This window comes from Arvicola amphibius, chromosome 4 (assembly GCF_903992535.2).
Source record: "Arvicola amphibius chromosome 4, mArvAmp1.2, whole genome shotgun sequence".
NCBI classification, from domain to species: Eukaryota; Metazoa; Chordata; class Mammalia; order Rodentia; family Cricetidae; genus Arvicola; species Arvicola amphibius.
The window spans coordinates 19,907,421-19,916,406 of NC_052050.1; the positions used below are offsets into that span (position 1 = coordinate 19,907,421).

Below are 8,986 nucleotides of genomic sequence, written 5' to 3' on the forward strand. Positions count from 1 at the left end.
CACCAGCAATGCGGAAGTGTTCCCTTTCCCCACAACCTCTCCAGCATAAGTTCTTCTCAGTGCTTTTAATCTTGGCCATTCTTACAGGTGTGAGATGGAATCTCAGAGTTGTTTTGATTTGCATTTCTCTGATGACTAAGGATGCTGAACATTTCCTTAAGTGTCTTTCAGCCATTTTAGATTGCTCTGTTGAGAGTTTTCTGTTTAGGTCTGTACTCCATTTTTTTTTTTTATTGGATTGTGTGATCTTTTGGAGTCCAATTTCTTGAGTTCTTTGTATATTTTGGAGATTAGACCTCTGTCTCATGTGGGGTTAGTGAAGATCTTTTCCCATTCTGTAGGCTGTCGTTTTGTCTTGTTGACCGTGTCCTTTGCTTTACGGAAGATTTTCAGTTTCAGGATGTCCCATTTATTAATTGTTTTTCTCAGTTTCTCTCATTGTCTGGGGTTTTATTTAGGAATTGGTCTCCTGTACCAATGTGTTCAAGTGTACTTCCCACTTTCTCTTCTAAAAGAAAAGGTATGGCTGGCTTTATGTTGAGGTCTTTGATCCATTTGGATTTGAGTTTTGGGCATGGTGATTGATACGGGTCTACTCTCATTCTTCTACATGTTGATATCCAGTTATTCTAGCACCACTTGTTAAATAGCTTTTTTCCATTTGATAATTTTTTTCTTTGTCAGACAATTCTCTTTTATGATAGAATTTTTTAGTTCCATGCAATTGTGCTTTTTGATCGTTGATTTTATTTCATGAACGTTTAGATGTCCATAATTATATTATTGATTTTATTTCATGAACTAGTAGAAGTCTAATTATTGATGCTTATATCTTGAAATGTGCTCCTTAATTTTTTCCTATGGCAGTTTTTATCTTATTTTTTATTTTTATTTTAGAATTTTAGGTATTTTTCTGAGGTCACTTGAAGTTCATTGTATGAAGTAAGAGATTAGGATCTACTATTTTTTTTTCTTTTTTCTTTTTTTGGTTTTTCGAGACAGGGTTTCTCTGTAGCTTTGGAGCCTGTCCTGGAACTAGCTCTTGTAGACCAGGCTGGTCTCGAACTCACAGAGATCCGCCTGCCTTTGCCTCCCGAGTGCTGGGATTAAAGGCATGCGCCACCACCCCCAGCCGAAATCTAAAACTTTTCTAAATAAGTTCTGCCTGGTTTTTATTTGATTGCTGGTTATTTATCTGTTGGTTGTTTAACATGAATTCTCTACTAATTTATATCTAAAACTAAATAAAAACAAACTAAAAGAAAAATATATCATTTTACATGTAGACATTTTTATTCTCCAATATGTATTTCTTTGTACCTTTGTCAAAATTCACAAGCAGCCTATTCTATTATTTTAAATTTATTCATTATGTATACAATCTTCTGTCTCCATGTGTCCCTGTAAACCAGAAGAGAGGGACCCAGATCTCATTATAGATGGTTGTGAGCAAACCTGTGGTTGCTGAGTTTTGAACTCAGAACATCTGGAAGAGCAGTCAGGGCCCTTAATCTGTTGGCCTGCGTCTCTATGTTTTTCCTGTACCGTACTGTTTGTATTTTATTGTTGTGCATGTAACTTGAAATCATGTATGGTGATAAATCCAGCAATATTCCTTTTGAAGCAGGATTGCTTTGGCTTTCTAGGATCTTTTATGCTTTTATATATACACTTTAAGACATCCCCCTTTATATCTCCGAAGAGAGTCACACTAGCTGTTTTATCCGGACTGCACTGACTCTCTAAATTGTTTTTGGTAGGATGGTCATTTTCTCAACATTGATTTTTTTTTTTTTTTTTTTTTTTTTTTTTTGAGTCAGGAGACAGGCAGTCTGTCCATTGGGAAACCAAATCAGAAACCACGGTGTTAATTAGTATGTACCTTTCAACAGTAATTTTTTTTTTTTGTAGTTTTAGCGCTTGTTCTAGAACTCACTCCGTAGACCACACTGGCCTCGATAGACCAGATCTCGTAGACCAGATCTGCCTGTCTCTGCTTTCCTAGTGTTGGGATTCAAGGCGTTCGCCGCCACCACCACCCGGCAAGTTTGTTTCCTAAGCCTAATGTATTCTACAAACCATAGTTTTCAGCTTACACCGAACTATGACAATATGTCCACCCTTTGCTAAACTCCTAAACCTGTGAGGTTATGATTGCCCTTTTGCTTTAGGAAAATGTCTTTCCAGATACCTTGATTCCTCCCTTTTCACATGATCAATTTTTTTTCTTCTGTTTTGTTTTGAGACGGGTTTCTCTTGACTTTTGGAGCCAGTCCAGGAACTCGCTCTTTGGACCAGGCCTTTAGAAGTCAGAGATCCAAGAGATTAAAGTGATGAGCCCACTAATCTGTTTTGTTGTTGTTGCATTTTTATTTTGGTTACATTCTTTTGTGTAGCCCGTGCTGGGAGAATCCACACCCACCTTACATGTTCAGAGGGGGGTTTAACGGTTTAACTTTAATGTGCTGTTTCAAGCAGCTAGTTCTAATAAAAGATTGTCTTGGCGAGATAAACCTCTGAACTTGGGATAACGAATAGGAAGAACCAGTATCACAATATACGTATATTTAAAACATCAAGGGTACAAATATATAGGAGACAAGAACTTGGCAAGGTGAGCAGTATCAAGTAAACTAACTGAAACTTACAAAAAGATGAAGAAGCAGCAACAGTGAAAAAACAGACCAATAGAGAACTAACTGAAGTATGAGAAAGGTGATGAAGAGAGAAGCAGTCTTACTTTAGAACCAGAGCAGATGTCCCGGAGGGGGTGCACCGTTCCTGGAGGTACTGCAATACCAGGTCGATGCGTGGAGTGGACGGAGCAAGCTCCTATTCCAACTCCTAGTTCCAAAAATCCATTTAATATATTGTCCTCGGATAGAGGACGTATCAGATATTAAACTGATAAGAACAGATACTACACTTGATCTTAGCCAAAAGGCCGAGAAGCGATAACTCCTCACGCACCCGCTCCCGCTACACTCACCTGCGCGCACACATTCACATCACGGTCGCCCGCGCTCGCGCGCCCCCGGACACGCGCCCGACACCGCCTCTCCGCCTCTATCCTGATCACCGCCTCGTCTCCGGGGAAACCCTGTGGGATCAGCGTGGGGCCGAGAGGATTTTCGATGCCCTTTTCGCTCCCAGAGTTCCTGGGAGCCGCGGCCACGTCCTCATCTGCATGCCCCGCCCAGCGCGCATGCCATCTCTGCTGTGCACCACAGCGTTGCCCGAACGCCCACCCTTCTGCCGATTCTTACTAATTCAGAGTTGACGGTACCCACGAAAGGGTCCGTCCCCACCACACACTCCCCGCCCCATATCTAGTCTACTCGTTTGGCCCCGAGATGAGCTCCGCGGCTGAGGGGAGGGGGCCTCCTGGGGGAAGGCACGTGCTGATCCGCTCAAAGGGTGGGCGGAGCCTTGGGACGTGGGGGCCCTTGGAATTTCAGCTCCTTTTGCTGTAAACATTGCTCTGGGGGGGAGGGGGGGTGCCCTGTCCTGCCGCTCTTCGTTCCTTCCTTTCCTTTGTTTGTCTTGTTTTCACGTGGAAACCCAGACCTGGATTTTTCGGTGATTCTCCTGCCTCAATCTGGTCGTGTTCCTTTAAAATACAGAGTAAATTGGGTGGTAGTTTCGCGTGCCTTTAATCCCGCACTGGGGAGGCAAAGGCAGGTGGAATTCTTAGTTCCAGGTCAACCAGGGCTACAAATTCCATTCCAGGACAGTCAAGGGCTAACACAGAAAGTTTGTTTCGAAAAACAAAACCGAACCATCCAAACAACCAAAAAATTAAAAAAAAAATAAAATAAAAAAAAAGAGCAAAACAGAATAAACATCACTCTGGGCGGAGGATAGAGGTTCATTCCTGTAATGCCAGCATTCGGAAGGCAGAGGCAGGAGAGATCTTTTATGGAGTTGGAAGTCAGACTACTTTATGTAAATTCCAGGTCAGCCAAAGACGACACAGTGAGGCTCTCAAAAAAGAAAAACAGGAAAACCTCACTTAGGGCATGGTGGCCCGCGCTCGCGCGCACACACCCACCCGTTAATCGCGAGCAATCAACAGACAGGCTGGTGGGTCAGGCCTGCATTGTGCAGTGAAACGCTATGCTATCAGAAGGGGAAAACGTTGTGATCTGGCTGCACCCAGATGGTTTTGGCTGCCCTCACTCCCCCATGCATAACTGAACTTCCTTGTACCCTGTATTTGACAACGATGTTTGTGTTCTTTCTGGTGTGTGGTGTTTTGCAGAAGTGGTGTTCCGTTCACGATGCCCTGGCCTTGACCTCAGGTTCTGTCTGCTCAGCGTGGCTAGGTCCAGCTGCCTAGATATAAAAGGCTTAAGCTTGGGGCAAATAAAGGCTGTTCTTCCTCCTGCATTGAAACCTCTGTGTCTGAATCCTGGCACACCTCCCATCCCAACCCCCCCCTCCAGTTTCGGGATCCAACCAGTGCTGGCGCGGCAAGTGGACATCCAACCGAGATCTGGAAAGTGGGAATTCGTAAACAGGGTCGCTTCATCTGCTGGCTAAATCGAGGCACGTTTTGGGGAAGGTAACAAACGCTTATGTGTTTTCTTTTTTCCATCCCCAGAGATGCCCTGAGGGACATCCTCCAGAAGACTGGCCAGTCTAAAGAGAAGGTGGGAGGGTGAATTGAGGGCCTCAAAAGATAACTGAAACTTTTTAAAAATTATTTATGTTTGTTTTATGTGTATTGACGTTTTGCCTACATGTATGTCTGTATGAGGGTGTCAGATCGCCTAGAACTGGACATACAGACAGTTGTGGGATGACATGTGGTTGCTGGGAATTGAACCCAAGGCCTCTAGAAGAGCAGACAGTGCTCATAACCTCTGAGCCATCTCCCCAGCCCTGTTAACTGAGACTCTTTAAAACAGCAGGGCACGGAAGTTAAGAGGAAGACGGCCTTTGATTTTGTTCACACCATAGCGGACACAAGCCCCTGGTACCTTGCCGGGGGAGGGTTAGATGTTCCCGACTGGGAACATGTTAAATTAGACTTACAAAGAGAGTTACAGAAACGGGCAAGAGCACTTCCCTAAGGAGACGTTCTCCTTATGGAGATTGGTGAAGGACACACTGCTAATGGAGACAGTGAAATTACAAGAACAGATGGAGGAGGGAAGCAAGGTTTTACTGAGATGCAAGAAGAAGAAACTAGATGCTTGGGTCCTAAAAGAAAAGAACATGAAATGGGTTGCTGTTAGCCAGATTCCTAGTGAAGAGAGTTCAGAAAGCGAGAGCTCTCAGGGGGAGAACAATCTGAGGAGGAGCAATTAGAGAAGAACAAGGAACTGCAGTGCAAATTGCTTCGCTGATGGCCCTCTGCACCTATGAGGAAGGATATGAGAAATCTTATGGGGAAGAAACACATCAGTCTAAAGGAGTTATTTTTTAAAAAAAATATTTATTTATTATGTATACAATATTCTGTCTGTGTGTATGCCTGCAGGCCAGAAGAGGGCACCAGACCTCACGACAGATGGTTGTGAGCCCCCATGTGGTTGCTGGGAATTGAACTCAGGACCTTTAGAAGAGCAGGCAATGCTCTTAACCGCTGAGCCATCTCTCCAGCCCCAGGAGTTATTTTTCAGTGGCCATGTGGGCTGACTGGGGTTCAGGCTTACCCTGTCATTGAGACATCTGATCCCAATAACCCAGGGCAGGTCGTCCGGCAGCAGGTCGTCCGGCAGCACGTACCCTGACTTTTAAGGAGCTAAAGCAGGTGAAGGAGGCTCTTAGCTCTTACGTACCATTAGCCCCTTTCACTGTCTCCATGTTTGAATCCTATGGGTCCCTCAATTTAACACCTAGTGACTGGCAACAGCTCGGTTGTGCTGTGGAGATTACTTGCTAGGGGGGGGGGGGGGGCGTCATCAAGAGAAACGCATACAGACCGCACGCCTTAAAAGCCCAGGCTGGTTTCCCTCAAAGAAATCTGGATATGCTGACTGGGGCTGGAGCTTATGCCGGCCTTGGGGCACAAATCGGGTATGATCCTGGGGTTTATGCCCAGATTGCAACTGGGCATATGTCCAGGCCTGGAAGGCATTACCTAAAAAGGCAGCAGGAGATCAGTTATCCCAGGTATTGCAGGGACCCTCCGAGCCCTTCAGGACTTTGCTTCTCAGCTATTACAAAGTAGCTGGTAGGGGCTGGAGAGATGGCTCAGAGGTTAAGAGCACTGCCTGCTCTTCCAAAGGTCCTGAGTTCAATTCCCAGCAACCACATGGTGGCTCACAACCATCTGTAATGAGGTCTGGTGCCCTCTTCTGGCCTTCAGGCATACATGCAGGCAGAATATTGTATACATAATAAATAAATAAATCTAAAAAAAAACCAAAGTAGCTGGTAAACTCTTTGGAGATGCCAATCATGCAATGCCCATAGTAAGACAATTAGCCTTTAAAAACACAAACAAGGAGGCCATACGGCCCCACAAAAATAGAAGCCTAAATGACTATATTCACATTTGCAGAGACATTGATGGGGCTTATTACTCTAGACAGGTTATGGCCGCTGCTCTACAGAAGGGAAGGGCCAAGGCCAAACAGATGGAGGGGAGAAACAGGAACTGTTTTGGGTGCGATCAGCCTCTGGACACTTCTGCAAGGTTTGTCCCTGTAACAATCAAGGAGGGGCCACCAGTCCAGGGCTATGTCCAAGATGCAGAAAGGGCTGCCATTGGGGAAATGATTGCAGATCCAAGACAGACATGGAGGGGAGACCTTTGCTGCAGGGAAACTGGAAGCGGGCCTCACTCCGGGGCCCCGAAACCCAGGTGTACAGAGCCATGAAGCCTACAGCAGGCAGCAGTCAGATTCAATTTGTCCCGCAAAGCAATCCCTTTCTGTTGCAGACAGACCTCGCTTGAGGAACACCAGAGAGCGCAGGATTGGACCTCTGTGCCTCCACCCAAGCTGTCTTAACACCACAAACGGGGGTACAAGCCTTGCCTACAAGAGTCTATGGGCAGTTACCATAGGACTCGTTTTAGGCCGTAGTGGTACACTTCTTAGAAGGATCCACGGTCCTCCAGGGGTAATAAATACAGAGTATAAAGAAAAAATAAAATTCTCACCATGGTGGAGTGGGAAGTGCTAATAACTACACAAGGGGACAGGATTGCTCAGCTTGTCTTATCACCCCAGTTTTCGACAAATAATCCCTTTCTTAAAGGGCATGGGGGAAATCGAGGCTTTGGCTTAACAGGACCTGTGCGTTTGGGGTAGCCATCCGCAACCCATCACTTGGTATTCCATTCAGAAGATATGGGTGGAACAATGGCCCCTTACTTCAGAAATGTTGCAGGCCGCTAACCTTCTTGTACAGGAACAGCTTCCTGCTGGGCTAATAGTGCCATCCACCTCGCCCTGGAATACCCCTACATTTGTAATTAAGAAGAAATCTGGGAAGTGGCAATCGCTGCAGGACCTTAGGGCTGTTAATGCCGCTATGCAGCCTATGGGGGCTTTGCAGCCTGGATTGCCTAATTCAGTGGCCATCCCCCAGAATTGGGAACTGTCAGTCATAGATTTAAGACTGTTTTTTCACCATTCCTTTACACCCTGCTGACTGTCAAACCCCTATTTGATATCTTACAAGGGGACCCAATCCTTTGTCCCCTAAGGAACTTACTCCCGCAGCCAAAGATGCTTTAAAATTGGTGTCGCAGGCTGTACAAGAGGTAAATTTATGATCAACCTTTTTCCTTCCTAGTCTTTTCCTCTCAATTTTCTCCTACTCAAGTTTTTTGGCAAGATGGTCCCTTATTGTGAGTCCATGGCTCAACCTCCCGCAGTCGCACAGTGACACCATATTATGAGTTAATACTGTAGCTCCTGTGGAAGGGCCAGAGGGAGCCTGATATAATTGTTGTTCCTTATGATAAGGGTCAGTTATTTACAGAATCATTATGGACCCTCTTCTTAGCCACCTCCTCTAGTCAATCATTATCCAAAAAGTCGGCTCCTTGAAGTGTTCTGCCGCCACCCTGTAGTTTTTCCCAAGATTGTTAAGGATCAGCCTATTCCAGGAGGTCAAACTGTGTTTGCCGATGCCTCTGCTGGCAACTATGCCGTGGTCATCTCCCAGGAAGTTATGGAGAGGCAGCCAGTAAAGATGAGTCACTTAACATTTATACTGATAGTGTGTATGGTTCACAAATTTTAAAGCCTTTAGAAACTTCCCCTTATGTAGCTCCCACGTCTACTGTGCATCATCTTTTGTTATGTTTACAACACTTATTGTGGCACCGCGAAAAATCCATATGTTAGTCATATTAGAGGACATCCCAAATTGCCAGGACCCCAGAGAAACGCTACAGCAGATTCCCTGTCCCGGGTCATGTTAGTTCTTTCTACTTATGATCAGGCTTTGCAATTTCTGGCTGCCCTCACCCCCCCTGACTGACAGCTAGCATTCCCAGTACACATGCCCTGTCTTGACCTCTGGCTGCCCAGCAGGTCTCCGGCCAGCTGCCTAGAAGGGTCTAGTTCTGGACAAAATAAAGGTTGTTCTTCCTCCAGCATCAAAGCCACCGTGTCTGAAGAATCCAGGCACACACACACACACACACACACACACACACACACACGTTTTGGTATCCAAGCGAGCGGCGCTGGGGTGGTAACAGTCTTTGTTTCTGTCTTGTGTCTCCAGAGACAGAAAAAGATAGTCTTGGGGAGGTAAACCTCTGTTATGCAGTGGATTTGGATATAGAGGAAAAACTCAGAATAAGAACTACGTATAAAACTTTGAGAAACAATGGATGCTAGACGAGGCAGTAACAACAAAAACTACAAGTTGAAGCACAAACAGCAACCCAACTGCCCCAGACTGAGGAATAAATACAACAGGATAGTAAGAGCCAGAAATATCTAAGACACTCTATGACACAGAGGAAATGTAGAGAAAGGAGAGTCTTTCTTTAGAACCAGAGCAGATGTCCCCG

At 45.3% G+C, this 8,986-nt stretch overlaps 1 non-coding gene across 1 annotated transcript; it reads right to left on the reverse strand.

Annotated features, from left to right (window-relative positions):
- Positions 1-2,765: 2,765 nt before the first annotated feature.
- Positions 2,766-2,956, reverse strand: LOC119813899. The gene has a single exon (XR_005285332.1). It is a non-coding gene; the product is annotated as a U2 spliceosomal RNA (small nuclear RNA).
- Positions 2,957-8,986: the final 6,030 nt, after the last annotated feature.